Source organism: Marmota flaviventris, chromosome X (genome assembly GCF_047511675.1).
Source record: "Marmota flaviventris isolate mMarFla1 chromosome X, mMarFla1.hap1, whole genome shotgun sequence".
In the NCBI taxonomy this organism is placed as follows: domain Eukaryota; kingdom Metazoa; phylum Chordata; class Mammalia; order Rodentia; family Sciuridae; genus Marmota; species Marmota flaviventris.
In genome coordinates this window covers 124885290-124904326 of record NC_092518.1, presented here as the reverse complement: position 1 = coordinate 124904326, position 19037 = coordinate 124885290, and positions in this window count along the sequence as shown.

Here is a 19037-nt window from a genome sequence, read left to right as displayed (position 1 = left end):
GAATTCATTTACTAGTTCTAGAAGTTTCTTGGTAGAGTTTTTTCGGTCTTCTAGATATAGAATCATATCATAAGCAAATTGTGCTAGTTTAAGTTCTTATTTTCCTATAGTTATTCCTTTATTTTATTTCATCTGTCTAATTGTTCTGGTCAGTATTTCAAGAACTATGTTGAATAGAAGTGGTGAGAGAGGGCATCCCTGTCTTGTTCCACTTGTTATAGGGAATGCCTTCAGCTTTTCTCCATTTAGAATGATGCTGGCCTGAGGTTTAGCGTAGATAGCTTTCACAATGTTGAGGTAAGTTCCTGTTATCCCTAGTTTTTCTAGAGTTTTGAACATAAAGGGATGCTGTATTTTGTCAAATGCATTTCTGCATCTATCGAGATGATCATATGGTTCTTATCTTTAAGTCTACTGATGTGGTGAATTACATTTATTGATTTCTGTATGTTGAACCAACCTTGCATCCTAGGGATGAATCCCACATGATCACAGTACACGATCTTTTTGATATATTTTTGTATCCAATTTGCCAGAATTTTATTGAGGATTTTTGTATCTATATTCATTAGGGATATTGGTCTGAAGTTTTCTTTCTTTGAGGTGTCTTTCTGGTTTTGGAATCAGGGTGATATTGGCCTCATAGAATGAATTTCAAAGTACTCCCACTTTTTCTATTTCCTGAAATAGATTGAAGAGTATTGGTATTAGTTCTTCTTTAAACGTCTTATAAAACTCGGCTGTATATTCGTCAGGTCCTGGGCTTTTCTTGGTTGGTAATATTTTGATGGCTTCTTCTATTTCCTCACTTGACATTGTTCTGTTTAAGTTGTGTATATCTTCCTGACTCAATCTGGGCACATCATATGACTTAAGGAATTTATCATGCCTTCACTATCTTCTATTTTATTAGAGTATAAGGTTCCAAAATAATTTCTAAATATCTTCTGTATTTCTGTAGTGTCTGTTGTGATATTGCCTTTTTCATCCTGTATGCTAGTAATTTGGGTGGGTTCTCTTCTTCTCTTCATTATCATGGATAAGTGTCTGTCAATCTTATTATTTTTTCAAAGAACCAACTTTTAGTTTTGTCAATTTTTTAAAATTGTTTCTTTTGTTTCAATTTCATTGATTTCAGCTCTTATTTTAATTATTTCTTGCCTTAGGCATTTGCTGCTGATTTGTTCTTCTGTTTTTAGGGCATTGAGATGTAGTGTGAGGTCATTTATTTGCTGGCTTTTTCTTCTTTTAAGGAATGAACTCCATGCAATGAATTTTCCTCTTTGAACTGCTTTCATAGTGTCTCAGAGATTTCGATATGTTGTGTCTGTGTTTTCATTTACCTCTAAGATTTTTTTTTAATTTCCTCCTTGATGTCTTATGTAACCCATTGTTTATTCAGTAGCATATTTTTCATTCTCCATGTGATATAGGAATTTTTCATCCTTATTTTATTATTTATTTCCAATTTAATTCCATTATGATCAGATAAATTGCATGGTAATATCTCTATTCCATTGGATTTGGTAAGAGTTGCCCTGTGGCATAATATATGGTCTATTTTTGAGAAGGATCCATGTGCTGCTGAGAAGAAAGTGTATCTGCTTGATGTTGGTTGGTATATTCTATATATGTCAATTAAGTCTAAGTTATTAATTGTGTTATTGAGTTCTATACTTTCTTTTTGCAACATTTGTTTGGAAGATCTGACCAGTGGTGAGAAAGGTGTGTTAAAATCACATAAGATTATTGTGTTGTGGTCTATTTGACTCTTGAACTTGAGAAGAGTTTGTTTGATGAACATAGCTGCAACATTGCTTGGGGCATGTATATTAATGATTGTTATGTCTTGTTGGTGAATGGTTCCCTTGAACAGTATGTAGTGTCCTTCTTTATCCCTTTTGATTAACCTTGGATTAAAGCCTATTTTATTTGGAGTATGATTATGGACACACCTTCTTGCTTCTGAGGTCCATGTGAGTGGTATGATTTTTTCCAACCTTTCACCTTCAGTCTGTGTATGTCTTTTCCTATCAGATGAGTCTCCTGTAGGCAGCATATTGTTGGATCTTTTTTAAATACAGTCTACTAGCCTATGTCTTTTGATTGGTGAGTTTAAGGCATTAAAGTTTAGGGTTACTACTGAGATATGGTTTGTATTTCTAGCCATATTTGTTTATTTTTGTTGTTTAACTTGAATTGTTTTTCCTCTTTGATTAGTTTTTCCTTTCCTGTACTTCCTCCCACTGTTGATTTTCACAGTTATTTTTCATTCCCTCTTCATATAATGTTTTGCCAAGCATGTTTTGAAGCGCCTGTTTTCTAGCTGAAAATTCTTTTAACATTTGTTTATCTTGGAAGGTTTTTATTTCATCTTCAGACCTGAAGATTAATTTGCTGGATACAAGATTCTGGTTTGTAACCCATTATCTTTCAGCATTTAAAATATGTTTTTCTAGGATCTTCTAGGTTTCAGAGTCTGTGTTGAAAGATCAGCTGTTAACCTAATTGGTTTACCCCTAAATGTAATCTGCTTCCTTTCTCTTGTGGCTTTTAAAATTCTCTCTTTGTTCTGTATGTTGGGCATTTTCATTATAATGTGTCTTGGTGTGGATCTCTTGTTGTTTTGTACATTTGGCGTCCTGTAGGCTTCTACGATTTGGAATTCCATTTCATTCGTCATGTCTGGAAAGTTTTCTGATATTGTTTCATTGAACAGATTGCTAATTCCTTTGGTTTGGACCTCTATACCTTCCTCTATCCTAATAACTCTTAAATTTGGTGTCTTTATGCTATCCCAACTTTCTTGGATGTTCTGCTCGTGGTTTCTTATCAGTATCTCTGTACTGTCTACACTCTTTTTGAGATGATATACTTTGCCTTCATTGTCTGATGTTTTGTCTTCTAAGTTTTTTACTCTGCTGGTGATACTCTCACTTGAGTTTTTAATTTGGTTTATTACTTCACTTCTAGGATTTCTGGGTTTTTTTTTGTTTGTTTGTTTGTTTTGTTTGTTTGTTTTTTTGTTTTGTATGACCTCTATCTCCCTGTAGAGTTTTTCTTTTGATTCTTGGATTTGTTTATGTAATTCATTGTGAAAGTGATCTTTCATGTCTGCATTTGCTGTCTAAGGTCTTCCTTGAGACTCCAGATCATCTGAACCATGTATATACTGAAATCTTTATCTGACATTCTTTCTACAATAGATGTTATCTCTTCTAGTGTTGTATTGTCCTGCATTGTTTGTGGTCCTTTCTTTCCTTGTCTTTTCATGTTGCTCACGTTTCTTTCCAGCTCTGTGTGACTGTTGTGTTATTATTTTTCCCCTATAGATTTGTATTGCTCTTGTATATTTCCTAGGTCTGTCCTTTGTGATGGAAGACAATGTAAACAGTTCCCAATATCAACTATACATCATCTATGAGGTAGTTTTTGTTGTTAATACATTTATAGTTAATCTCTATGTCTATAGATGTTGGACCCCATTATAATTTAAAATATATTCATTAGCTTCATAAAAGGCATATAGTTTCTGGTGGTGTATAGAGAACTGAGGGTCGGGTGTAGGACTTTAGGTTAAGGGGGAAAGATGTGAGGGTATGGGGTTAATATAACTTGGCTACTTTGGAGAACTCTAAAGAAGAGGGTTATTAGCAGGAAAATAGACAGGAGGTCTTTTAGGGTAGTTAAGTACATGGGAGGACAATAAAAAGCATAGAAACAAATACCTATTTTCATTTAGTAAATTACATGTAGTAGAAATAGTAACACTTGGGAGGTTGAGAGAGGAAGAGAAGGAGGAAGAAAAGTAAAAAAGAAAAGCAGAATAAAAAAGGGGGAAGAGAGAGAAAGGAATGAAAAAAATAGAGGAAAAGAGAGAAGAAAAAGATAAAAAGGAAAGAAGGAAAAAGAAAAAAAAATGCTCTCTTAGAATTCTGTTTTCTTCTCTTCCAGTAGGTGGCCTTGTGCATTCCAGGTTGAGTCACTGCCCTCAGGGTGGGGGAAGCAATCCTTGTGAGGCGGCTCTCCCTCCCCTGCCGGGTGCCTCTGCAATCTGGGTCTTTGGGTTGCTCCCAGTCTCTATCCCCCTCACTTCTCCTGCCCACCAGGCCTCAATTGATAGGTCTCTTGTCCGCAGCCCTGGGTTTACTCTGGGCGTGTGTCCCCCTGGCTGCCCTGTGCTCCTGATCAACTGAGCGCTATCTCTGTGTTGAGTTGTAACCACGTCATCACAGCTGTGGAGAGGGGGAGTTGGAAACTGGCAACCTGTTCTGTCATATTCCCTCTGATAGCCACGCCCACGGAGAGCTGGGGAGAAAGGCTTTGAGTTATCACAGCTAGGGGAGGGGGAATTGGAGACAAGGCACTTTCTCAGTTGTACTAGACTCTAATATATACACCCATTGAAAGCTGGTGAAAAAGGTTTTGAGTTATCACAGCTGGGTAGAGGGGGAGCTGGGAATCACACACCTGTTCAGACCCCAATCGTGCTGTCAGCTGCACCTGCCAAAAGTTGATGAGGTAGATTTTCCAAGATGGTGACCACCCGTTTCCATGCCAGGGTGTCCAGTGAGGTGGAGGGAGCTGGGCTGTTCTGTTCCTATGCTATGTGCAGAATTCGGTCCTTGGTCCGGTGCCCTGTGGTGACGTGGGTCGCAGTCTGATCTGCTTCAGCCTTGAAGGATAGGTAACCCTGAGTTTCTGCATTGCCAGAACTCCTCAGGGCTCCAACTCGGCATGTCTGTGGTGAGTTTCAGTTCGATCCTGTTGGCTTGCTTCTGTGGCAAAGAGCAATGCTGGTTTCCTGGCGTCCTGGGCTGGGCTTGCAACTAACCGCTGTTTAAAATCCTGTCACACACTCCATGAAGCTTAAATTTGTGAATGAGAGCCCCTGTGAGGGGAAAACATCCGACCACTCACTAGGAGTCACACCAATAACGGGTTCTCCTCTACTCTGCCATCTTGGAGTCCCTAGAAATCACTTTCTATAAAGCCTCTAGCATGGGTACGACATTTTAATGTAGTCTTTTTTCTTTCATTTCATTGTAAAACAATTGATATAGTTTCCTATTTCATCAATATATTTGAGTGACTGAAATTTTTCTTAAAAACATCTATTACACTAAGAATTTTAACTTTAATTACCATGAAGGTTTCTATAACTACTTATCATAATTCTAAATGATTTACTATTTTATGGTTATATTTACATTTTTTAACATTTATTAGTTTATATGTATATATATTTTCTCTCTTTTTTCCCTTGATAAGATTTGCTGGAACCTACTCTTTTATATATAGTTTCACATATAAATATATCTTCATTTTAAAAGGCAATTATAGGGCTGGGGTTGTGGCTCAGTGGTAGAGCACTCGCCTAGCATATGCAAGGCCCTGGGTTCGATCCTCAGCACCACATAAAAATAAAAAAAGGTATTGTGTCCAACTACAACTGAAAATATTTTTTAAAAGGCAATTATATGTTTTAAATTTTCTAATTTGCACTTTTATATTTTGTCTTTACTAATTTATTACTTCTGCAATATTTGTTCCTTTATATTCTTAATTATTGCTTTTAAAGTTTAAATCATGTAACTCACTTTTAAGGTTTATTTCTTAATAAAATCAGTTTAAACCAATTATATTTTACTTAACACTGAATTTTTTTGAGATTTGGTCAGTGATGTTTTAGTGTACAACCACTTTAGCCATATCCTGAAGCTTTGACAGTTAATTTTCTCCTTCGATGTAGTTTTAGAATCATCTATAACTAGATTTATAATTTTAATTTGGTTTAACAATTAACGTTATAAACCGTTTTTTTCTTTGAAATGTTTTGGTATTTAACTTTATTTTGACATTTTTTAAAATCTAAATGCATATGGCTCAAAAATGTGACTTTTATATAGTTCTGAACTTTGAAATTCATTGAAGTTTCTTTGTAGTGTAATACACAACAGTTCATGAAACAGACATTTCTGAATATTTCTTTTTTTTTAAAGAAAGAGTGTGTGAGAGAGAGAGAGTGAGAGAGAGAGAGAATTTTTTAATATTTATTTTTCAGTTCTCGGCAGACACAACATCTTTGTTTTGTATGTGGTGCTGAGGATTGAACCCGGGCCGCACACATGCCAGGCAAGCGTGCTACCGCTTGAGCCACATCCCCAGCCCATTTCTGAATATTTCAATTGGTAAAAATATTCTATATTTTAATGCAATGATAATTATTACATAATTAATATTATTATTGCTATACCTGAATTATTCTTTGAGATATTTAAATTTAAATTAATTATTTAATTCCCATTTATTTTAAACTTTTGTTCAACTTTTATATATTTCTGAGTTGTAGTATGTAATACTAAAATATATGTTTACATTTTCTTATATTTTCCATTGTATCTTTTTCTGGATATTTTGACATTTTGACATTTTTTGAAATGTGCTTTTTATAAATATCTCAGAAAGTCTCAGTTACTTAACATAAACTTCATTTTTAGCACATTTTCTTGCCCAGAAATACTCTTCACAAAGGTCTCGTTTAAATACAGGGATGACTATGCTGGGAAATGTAGTTTTTCTGTGTTGCCAAGGGTATAGCCTGCTTTCTGCCACAGTATGTCGTTATTGTGACCAATTATCCTTTTCATTGTCACCACTAAAAACAACAAAACAAAACAAATCAAAAAACAACTATCATCTTCCCCCTAATGGAAATAAGCCAAAGTTTCATCCTTATACTGGATTTGCTCAAATTTCTGAACATCCAGGCTATGCCAGTACTTTCCTTTAGAAATCAATGTGGTATTTTCAGTTTGGTGACTTATAAACTGAAGTCAAGTATGTGTCCACTACTACAATGCAGGTATGAAATATGATAGTGAAGAAAGTATGAGGAAGGAACAAAAGAAGGGGAAGGAAATAGGAACAGAAAGAAAAAGAAAGGTCTGTCCATCCAGAAAAAAATATATACAGCCAAAGTAGTATCTTTAGACTGCTACAACAAAATACCATGGACTGCATAGTTTATGATCACCAGGAATTTATTTCATACAGCCCTACAGGATGAAAAATCCTAGGTCAAGACATCAGAAGATATGGTGTCTCGTGAAGATCCTCTATCTGGTTTATTATGGAGTCTTCATGCTGTGAATATAGAATGACCAAAGCAGATCTCTGGGGCTGCTTTTTGTTTAATAAATTTATTTATTTGTATATATGGAGTAATTAGTTATGTATGACAGCAGAATGCATTTTGATTCATTATACACAATTGAAGTACAACTTTTCATTTCCCTGGTTGTACATGATGACCATCACACCATATGTGCAGTCATAAATGTAGCTAGGGTAATAATGTCCATCTCATTCCACCATATTTCCTGCCCGTAAACCCCATGCTCCACTCCCTGTCCTTTGCTCAATCAAAGTTCCTCTGTTTTTCCCGTGCCCCCTCATTATGGATCAGCATCCACTTATCAGAGAGAACATTCAGCCTTTGTTTGTTTGGAATTGGCTTAATTCACTTAGGATGATATTCTCCAACTTCATCCATTCAAATGCAAATGCCAAAATTATATTCTCTTTTATTGCTGAGTGATATTCCATTGTGTATATATATATATCACAGTTTCTTTATCCATTCATCCACTGAAGAGCATCTAGGTTGCTTCCACACTTTACCTATTGTGAATTGAGCTGCTATAAACATTGATGTGGCTGCATTACTATAGTATGCTGAAATTTAAGTCCTTTGGGTAGACCGAGGAGTGGGATAGCTGAGTCAAATGGTGGTTACATTCCAAGTTTTCCAAAGAATCCCCATAGTGCTTTCCAGACTGGTTGCACCAATTTTCAGTCCTTTCAGCAATGTATTAATGTGCTTTTCCCCCCATATCCTCTCCAACACTTATTATTGTTTGTATTCTTGATATCTGCACATTCTGACTGGTATGAGATGAAATCTTAGAGTAGTTTTGATTTGCATTTCTTTTCTAAGAATTTTTTTAGCTATACACATACATAGACACAATATCTTTATTTTGTTTAGTCATTTTTATGTGGTGATGAGGATTGAACCCAGTGCCTCACATGTGAGAGGCAAGTGCTGTGCCACTGAGCTACAACCACAGACCCTTGATTTGCATTTCTATAATTACTAGAGAAGTTGAACATTTTTTATATATTCATTGATTGATTGTGTATCTTCTTCTGAGAAGTTTCTGTTCAGCTCCTTTGCCCATTTATGGATTGTTTTTTTTTTTTTTTTTTTTGTGTGTGTGTGTGTGTGCGCGCGCGCGCATGCGTGCGAGCTAAGTTTTTTTGAGTTCTTTGTATATCCTGGAGATTAGTGCACTATCTGACATGTGTGGCAAAAATTTACTCCCAAAATGTAGGCTCTATCTTCACCTCATTGACTGTTTCATTTGCTGAGAAGAAGCTGTTTAGTTTGATTTCATCCCATTTATGATTCTTGATTTTATTTCTTGTGCTACAGGAGTCTTGTTAAGGAGTTGAGGCCTAATCTAACATGATGAAGATTTGGACCTACTTTATCCTCTATGAGGTGCAGGGTCTCTGGTGTAATTCTGAGGTCCTTGATCCACTTTGAGTTGAGTTTTGTTCATGGTGAGAGAATTTTAATTTTATTTTGCTGCATATGGATTTCCACTTTTCCCAGCACCATTTGTTGAAGAGGCTATCTTTTCTCCAATGTATATTCTCAGCTCCTTTGTCTAGTATGAGATAACTATATTAATGTGGGTTTGTCTCTGTGACTTCTATTCTACACATTTGCTCTACATGTCTATTTTGGTGCAAATACCATGCCATTTTTGTTACTGTAGTGTTTTGAACATAAAGGCTACTGTATTTTTCCACATGCTTTTTTTTTACATTATTGATTCCGTATGTTGAACCAAACTTGCATCCCTGGGATGAATCCCACTTGATCATGGTGCACTATCTTTTTGATATGTTTTTGTATTCGATTTGCCAGAATTTTATTGACAACTTTTGCATCTATGTTTATTAGAGATATTGGTCTGAAGTTTTCTTTCTTTGATGTGTCTTTGCCTGGTTTTGGATCAAGGTGATATTGACCTCATAGAATGAGTTTGGAATTACTGCCTCTTTTTCTATTTCCTAAAATAAATCAAAGAGTATTGGTATTCGTTCTTCTTTAAAGGTCTTGTAGAACTCGGTTTTGTACCCATCTGGTCCTGGGCTTTTCTTGGTTGGTAAGTTTTGATGGCTTCATCTATTTCCTCACTTGGTATTGGTCTGTTTAAATTGTGTATATTATCTTGACTCAATCTGGGCAAATCGTATGACTTAAGAAATTTGTTGATGCCTTCAATGTCTTCTATTTTTTTGGAATATAAAATAATTTCTAATTATTCTCTATATTTCTGTAGTGTCTGTAGCTGTTAATTTGAGTTCTCTCTCTCCTTCTCTTTGTGAGCATGGCTATGGGTCTGTCAATTTTATTTTTTCAAAGAACAAACGTTTAGTTTTGTCAATATTTTCAGTTGTTTCTTTTGTTTCGATTTTATTGATTCCCACTCCTTCTACTTCTTTTGCTGCTGATTTTTTCTTCTTTTTCTATGACTTTGAGATGTAGTCTGAGGTCATTTATTTGTTGACTTTTTCTTTTTTTATGGAATAAACTCCATGTAATGAATTTTCCTCTTAGTACAGCTTTCATAGTATCCCAGAGATTTTGATATGTTGTGTCTATGTTCTCATTTACCTCTAAAAATTTTTTAATCTCCTCCTTTATGTCTTCTGTAACCCATTGTTCATTCAGTACCACATTGTTTAGTCTCCAGGTGATGGAGAAATTTTTCTTTTTTATTTTGTTGTTGATTTCTAATTTCAATCCCTTATGATTTGATAAAAATGCATGGGACTATCTCTACTTTTTTGTATTTGCTAAGAGTTACTTTGTGGCATTGTATATGGTCTATTTTAGAGAAGGTTCCATGTGCTGCTGAGAAGAAAGTGTATCTGCTTGATGCAGATTGAAATGTTCTATATATGTCTGTTAATTTTAAGTTATTGATTGTGTTATTGAGTTCTATAGTTTCTTTATACAACTTTTGTTTGGAAGATCTGTCCAGTGGTGAGAGAGGTGTGTTAAAGTCACCCAAGATTATTGTGTTGCAATCAATTTGACTCTTGATCTTGAGAAGAATATGTTTGATGAACATAGCTGCACCATTGTTTGGGGCACACATATTAATGATTGTTATGTCTTGTTGGTGAATGGTTCCCTTGAGCAGTATGTACTGTCCATAGTTATCCCTTTTGATTAACTTTGGATTGAAGTCTACTTTATTTGATATGAATATGGAAACCCCTGCTTGCTTCCTTCGTCCATGTGAGTGGTATAATTTTTCCCAACCTTTCACCTTCAGTCTGTGTATGTTTTTCCCTATCAGATGAGTCTCATGTAGACAGCATATAGTTGGGTCTTTTTTAAAAATCCAATCTGCTAGCCTATGTCTTTTGATTCGTGAGTTTAAGTCATTAACATTTAGGGTGATTATTGAGATATGGTTTGTATTTCCAGCCTTATTTTTTTTATTTTTTGTTATTTAACTTGACTAGGTTTTCCTATTTGATTAGTTTTTTCCTTTAGTGTACTACTGCCCTCTGCTGATTTTAATTGTTGTTTTAGATTTCCTATTCATGAAATATTTTGTCAAGGATGTTTTATAGTGCCAGGTTTCTAGGAATAAATTCTTTTAACTTTTGTTTATCATGGAATGTTTTTATTTCATCTCAAATATAAAGCTTAGTTTTGCTGGATACAAGATTCTTGGTTGGCACCAATTATCTTTCAGAGCTTGATATATGTTGTTCAGGATCTTCTAGCTTTCAGGGTCTGTGTTGAAAAACTGCTGTTACCCTAATTGGTTTTCCCCTTATGTAATGTGATTCCTTTCTCTTTTGGCTTTTAAAATTTTCTCCTTATTCTGTATGCTGGACATTTGCATTATAATGTGCCTTGGTGTGTATCTGTTGTGATTTTGTACACTCGACATCCTGTAGGCTTCTTGAATTTGGATTTCTAATTCATTATTCATGTTTGGAAAGTTTTCTGATATTGTTTTATTGAATAGATTGTTCATTCCTTTGGTTTGGACCTCTATGCCTTCCTCTATTCCAATAACAATTATATCTGGTCTTTTTATGCTATCCCATGTTTTTTGAATGTTCTGCTCATGGTTACTTATCATTTTCAACTGTGTTGTCTCTCTTCTGTTCAAGATGATTTATTTGATCTTCAATGTCTGAAGTTCTGTCTTCTAAATGGTCTACTCTGTTGGTGATGCTTTCATTTGAGTTTTTAATTTGGTTTATTATTTCTTTTATTTCAAGGATTTCTGGGTTTTTGTTTGTTTGTTTGTTTTGTAGAAACTCTATCTCCCTGTTTAGGTGATCTTTTGCTTCTTGGATTTGTTTATGTACCTCATTGTGGAAGTGATCTTTCACTGCCTGTATTTGTTCTCTAATGTCTTCTTTGAGATCCCAAAACATTTTAACCATGTATATCCTGAAATCTTTCTCTGTCATTTTATCTACTGTAGCTGCCAATTCTTCTAATGATGTGTTCTTTTGATTTGTTTGTGGTACTTTCTTCCCCTGTGTTTTCATGTTGCTCATGTGTCTTCCTTTCCAGCTCTGTTGATCTGGTGTGTTATTCTTTTTACCCTGTAGATTTGTAATGCTCTTGTAGGGTTCCAAGATCTCTCCTTTGTGGGGAAGGACAATGTTAACAAATCCCAATATCAACAATACATCACCTATGAACAAATTGTTGTTAAGACATTTACAGTTTAGGCTCAATGTCCAGAAATGTTGGATTCAATTATTATTTAAAATATAATCAGTGGTTTTATAAAAAAAAATTACAGATTCTGGTAGTGGACAATGAACTGGGGGTCAGGCATAGGATGATATGCTGCTCAGATGGTGGAGTGCAGTCTGGAGTTCTCCAGAGGTGCTGATAGGTGATTCTGCTAAGACACTTGTGAGCTGTGCCTGAGCTAAACCTGTGGGCTTTGGGTCTGGAGTCCAGAGACTTACTTGAGTGCAGAGGCTCTGATTTCTGCGCAAGTGGTTGCAGCTCTGGTGATTTCTGAGAAAATCCACTGTATAGCAGTCTTCTCACACTCTCTGAAATGTCTGGCTGAGACCTTTTGGAGAAGCTGTCTGTCTGCTTTCTTGGTTTCATGTCACAGAGCAGCCAGAAACGGGACCTCCTCTATTCCAGCATCTTGGATCTATCTTCTTTTTTTAAAGCCTTTATTTTATTTATTTATTTTTATGTGGTCCCAGGGATCAAATCCAGTGCCTCCTGCATGCTAGGAATACACTCTACCACTGTACCATAACCCAGTCCCTTATCTATCTTTTTTAAAATATATTTTTAGCAAATTTTTAAGTATTCTTACCACATTTAAATGATTTAGACCAAAGTCTATGTTTCAACTAGTTTTAATCTTCACAGTAGGTCTTTCATTCTATGAACAACTCATCTTTAGTTCTTTTCCTTATATTCTGACAAAATTAGTGAAAACCCTCAAATTTTGAAAATTTGTGAAGACAAATGTGATTATGGGAATTTTGAAAGAGACATTTTTCTAGAGGAGGAAAATCTTATTTGAGTTCACAATTTCAGAGATTTAGTCCATGGTTGACCAGATTTATTGCACTGGGCCCAAGAGAGCATCATGGTGGAAGGACATGATGGAGAAATATTGCTTAGCTTTCAGAGCTTGGAAGCAGAGAGTGATCACTCTTTTTCAATAAATATTGCTATTGTTTTGTCATTTTTAAGTTTCTGTTAGTACCACTTTGGCTATCTATATAATTTCTCATTCAAAAAATTTTTCTTTTTAGCTTTCTGTAGAACTTATCCCTATATCGGATTTAAATAAAAATAAACAGAAATAAAATAACTGAATGTGATCATTTTCCATCAACCTGTTTTTCCTTCTAAAGTGCTTGTAGGAAAAAAAAACATAAGCTTTCAAATTCAAGGATTTTTCCAAAATAAATCTAAATCTTGGTTTCTTCATCTAGTGCATGATGCATACTTGCCTTAATTATAATTGGGCCCTTTTCACTTAAGAAAGATTTTTTAGGCCTTTTTGATTGTTAATTTCATTTATAATTTTAATATTTGCTCTGCCTTCTGGGCTTCATATTATTTTTAATTTGGATAGCTACAATCTGTTCTCTCTTTTAGAGACTTTAATTATTTCAACTGTCTGATTTTCTTTTATTTGTTTAGAGTTTTGATAAAATATAAGAAATTCATATTCTACTTTAATGATTTGATTATGCATGATTCAATCTGGTTCATACTTCCCCCATGGAGTAATTTTATTTCATAGTTTGAAATTTTTATTTCTGAAAATTTGTTTCTAATATCACTTATCTTCCCCCCCCCCCATGTTGGTTATTTTTAGGTCACAGATCTATCTCATCTATCTGTAATTATATATCATTTGTGCTTAGTTATTCTTAGGTCATAGGTGTCTCCTAATAAATAACACTGCAAAAATATTTTTATTTTGGAATTTTATTACTTCAGAGACTTTTGTTTGTAAAAATTATAGACTATTACAGAAGAAGTCCTTAAACTCATTCCTGGCACTACTGAACTGTGTATCCTATGAATCATAACTCTTAGTACATATAGAGCTGTATGTTATATAGTTTTAGAAAACTTGCATGAGTGTTTTCAATGTCACATAATTCTGTAACTTTATTTTCTATATAGTATGTTTTTTAATATTTATATTTAATATAAATATTAAAATTTATACACTTCATAAACTTTAAATCCTAAATAGTATTCCTTTTTCAATATGTTCTATACAGTGGTAGAATTGAGTCATATTGCAGTTCTATTTTTTTTTAATTTTTGAGTACTCTACAGAGTATTTTCCATAATTGCCATACTGATTTACATTTCTATTAACAGTGTACAGGCTATTTCTCCATATCATCACCAATTTTTATTATGTCTTTTTAATAGTAGTCACTCTAATATTTGTGAAGTTATATCTCATTGTGATTTTGATTAACTTTCCCTGATGATCAATATTTTTGAACAGCTTTTTCATAAAAAATTTGGTTACTTCTATCCCTTTTTGAAGAAATGTCTATTCAGACACTTCATTTCTTTTACATTGAATTATTTGTAATCTTGATGTTGAGTTGTTCTAGTACCTTATATATATATTATATTAATCTCTGAATAGCACTTTAAATTGCTAATATTTGATAATAACCCCATTTTGTGGGATACCTTTTCATTCTCTTCATTCTTCTCTTAGCTTTGCAGAAGTCTGTTTATTTATTTTAAGACTGGGGATTGAACCCAGGAAAGACTTTCCACTGAGCCTCATTCCCAAATATGTGTGTGTGTATGTGTGTGTATACACACACACATACACACACACACATACATACATACATATATATTTGAAAAAACAATCTTCTTAAGTTAGTTAGGGTCTTGCTAAATTGCACAGGCTGACTTTGAATTTGCAATCCTCTTGCCTTAGCCTCCTGAGTTGCTGGGATTACAGACAGATACCACCACACCCTGCTGCAGAAGCTTTTTAATTTGATGTAGTCCCACTTTGTTTTTGCTTTATTCACCTGTCCTTTGGGGGTCATATTAAAAAAGGCATTACCAAACTTCTTTCCCATTTTCTGTAGGTTTAGAGTTTGAGATGCAATATTTAGAGTTGACTTTTATATGGTGTGAGATAAGAGTTCAAATATTTTCTACACTTGACTCTCCTGTTTTCTCTAGACCATTCATTTAAAGACTTGTCTTTTCCTGATTTCGTGTTCTTGAAATGTTTTCCAAAAATGAGTTGGCCATAAGTGTGTATGAATTTATTTCTGTGTTCTTTTTCTCTTCCATTAATCTATGTGTCTGTTTTTAATCATTACCATGTTGTTTTGGTTACTATAGCTCCAAGTATATTATGAAAGCAAATAGTGTGGTGCCTTCAGCTTTGTTCTTTTTGTTTTAGGTGGCTTTGGCTATTTGGATCTTTTGAGCATCATATAATATTAGTCTATTTTTTTATTACTTTGAAATACTATTGTGGTATGGAAAATAATTGCATTGAAACTGTAGATCTCTTAAAATAGTATGGGCATTGTAACAATATTAATTATTCCAGCCCTTGAACATGTGGGATAACTTTTATCTGCTAATTTCTTAATAGTTTTAATATATTAGTATTTAATATATTAATATTTTTGTAGAAAATATTTACAATTAAAATAATACTTTCACTTTGTAATTTTCAAAAACTCCAACTAAAAGTAAGTTTTCCAATCTTATTCCATAAGATATGACTTCTAGAACAATATCAAATAGCAGAATTACACATATTCTTGTCTCAATTCTGCTTTTGAGTTTTTCTAATGTTACATTATTATATCTACCTGTTTTTGGTTTAGGGTAAATATCCTTTATCAGATTAATGGCACATTCTTTCATTTCTACTTGAAAACTTTCCTCTTATGAGAAATGAGTGTTGAATATCATCAACAGTAATATTTTAAGACTATTCTCATTGAATGTGATAATACAGTAAACTTTATTTTCTGATGCTGAATCACCTTTTCATTCCAGGAATAAGCATGTTTTAGGGGACATGTGTATTTACCTATTAAACAAAATCTAGATAGCTATAGATATAGATAATATTAAGTAATTGTCTTATATAAAGTATAGATTAGGGATTACTTTCTCTAATACTGTGAAATTTTTGCTTATAATATTACCTGATCCAGAATATTATTTTTATGATCACAACATAAAGTAGGAACAAGGAAGAAATATTTCAACTAACAAACCAGTTTCTTTCTTTGTTGAATCTGGTATGTCATAATTTCTAATTCATTAAATAAAGTATATTACTCCAAACAATCTAAAGTTTCAATTGTTTGTCATGCTATTATTAATCTTCTTCTCATGAACTTTCATAATTTTCTTAACATACACATTAAAATAATTAAATTAATTTTAATTTTTTTGCATCATTTTATTTGCCATCTTTCTTTCTTGCACATTAATTAATGAAAAATTAGTTTAATATCCTCTTTCTTCAATTTTTTTTATTACACAAACATTTTTTCTTCTTTTCTCATTTTACATTCTCTATATTATTCTGCATATACTTGATTTATTATGCTACATATTCAGATTATTTTAAAATTATAAATTTTAAATATATTTAAACCATAAGTTTCCATCTAATACCTACTTTAGGGTAATCATGTAAGTTTTGAAGGAGTGTTTCATTCCTATTCTTCAGTTTTTAATGCTTTATAATTACCACTGTAATTTCCTCTTTATAAAATTAGCTCTGTAGAATATTTTTAGCACTGATAGGATTTATTTATTTGTTTGTTTTTGATACCAACAATTTTTAACTCAGAGGCACTTAAACACTGAGTCACATCACTAGCCCTTTTTAAAATATTTTATTTAGAGACAGGGTCTCACTAAGTTCCATAGGGCCTCACTAAGTTGCTGAGGCTGGCTTTGAAATTGTGATCATCCTGCCTCAGCTTTTCAAGCTGCTGAGATTACAGGAATGTGCCACCACACGCGGCTAGGTTACATTTATGTTACTATTTCGTGTACATTGACAATTTAAGTGCATTTTCAGCAGAATATATGTTCTGTATGGTATTAATTCATTCCAACCATTAATATTTGCACATATTTCATGTGTTTTTGGAAAGAATATGAGCTCTCTAATTATCAAGAATAGGAATCCACATATTTGTGTTACAACAATTTTTAGCTACATTGTTAAATTCATGTTTTTAGGAAGATTTTATTTTGTAGTATTATTCTGGATTTACAGAAATTACTCATATCCAGTTATGCCTATTATAAACATCTTAGATTAATACAGTATAATTGTTCCTATTAGTGAACCACATTGTCTTGATTTCTTTACCTGTTTAATAAGCTTTATGTTTGTTTAATTTTCTCATTGTCTATTTATTTATTGAGGCTTGGTTGACACATAGAAAATTGTACATATTTAGTGTATACAGATTGATGAGCTTGGAGATAAGTATTGATGTGTGATATAATCAGTACAATCTATGTCATAAACATGTTTAAAAGTTTCCCCCATTAATTTATTGATGATGATGATGATGATAGAAAGAACACAAGATAATTGTAGACTTTTAGGAAATTTTGAGTATATAATACAGTATTGATAACTATAGACTCTATGCTTTGCAGTAGATCTTGAAGTTAGTAATGCCAGGGTTTCAAATTTATAGTTCTTCAATAATATATTAGGTACTCTGGGATACTTGCCTTTCAATATATTTTAAAGTCAGCTTCTTGATATCTATAAAATAACTTGATGAGATTTCTATTGTAACTTAGTTGAAAATAAATTTAATAAAATATTTTGAGATTGCATTGAATCTGCAGATAAAGTCAGCAAGAATTGGTATCTTAACAATATAGAGTATTGTAATTCATTAATATGGAATATACCTCTTTTAATTTAGACCCTTGATTTCTTTCACCAGCATTTTGTAATTTTCTCCAAATAGACCCAGTACATACTTTTTCTATTAGAGCATTATAATTATATATAGCATTTGTATTTATTTTGACAAAATAATACATGTAAGGGATTTGACTTCAATCCCCATTTCCTTCCCCACTTTCTCTTCCCCACTCCCTCCCCATTCACTCCTATATTAATCTTCCTTTCAGTCCTTCATTAACTTATTTTTAATTGGGATTCCTCGACATACTTTTTTTAAAATTTACATATTTTCATATTTTGATGTTATTGTACATATTGTGGCATTTAATTTCATATTATAGTTGTTCATTGCTATCATTGTAAGAAAAAAACTAAAATTTGTGTTTATTTTGTTTTCTGGTGCTGGGAATCAAATGTAAGGCCTTGCACATGATAGGCAACTGCTCTTACATTGAGTAATAAACCTGCCTTAACTTTTGCATATTAAATTTGCATCTAGCATATAACCTTCCCACAATCTCTCATTAATTCAGAGTATTTTGTTGATTGCTGAGAATTTTCTAAATAGTCATTCATGTTATCTGTGAACCGTTTTATTTATTCTTTCCATACCTATGTTCTTTTAAAGTAATTTTACTTTACTACTCTAGCTAAAAATGTTAATATAATGTTGAATGGAATTAGCAAGAGGAATGGATTTGACTTGTTCTAATGTAGGAAATCATCCAGTTTCTCACCATTAGGTGTGATTCTATAATAAGTGTTTCTATAGATACAACCCTTTAAACTAAGGAAATTCCCATATTACTATTTATCTGAGAATTCTTATCAATAGTGTTGGATTTTGTCAAGTAATTTTCCTGTATCATTTTATATGATTATGATTTTTTAACCTGCAGATAGGACAGGTTATATTGATTAATTTTTGAATATTGAACTAGTATTGCATACCTGAAATAATCCTATTTTATCACAGCATGTAATTCTTCTTAAACATTTTTATTCAGTTTGCTAATATTTTGCTGAATATTTATACATATCTTCATGGGAGATATTGATCTATAGTTCTTAAAATTCTTTAATAGATATCACTTTATTACAATTGTCTGTTTCTAATTGCGTGAGTTTTTATAGTTTGTATCTGTCAAGAAATTGGTCCATTTCATCCATGTTATAAAATTTGTGGCTTCAGATGTATCTATAATATTCTTTTATTATCCCTTACAACTCTGTGTAATCAATATACATGCCTAATCTTTCATTTCTAATATTAGAAATTGTATCTATTCGAGATTAGCTTGGCAGGAAATTAATCAACTTTATTTTGCAAAGAATCAACTCATAAATTTTTTATGTTTTTCTGCTTTTCCATTTCACTGATTTCTGCCCTAATTTTTACTATTTGTTTTATTCTTCCTACTTTATGCTTTATTGGCTCCTCCTTCTCTTGTTTCTTAGGGTGGA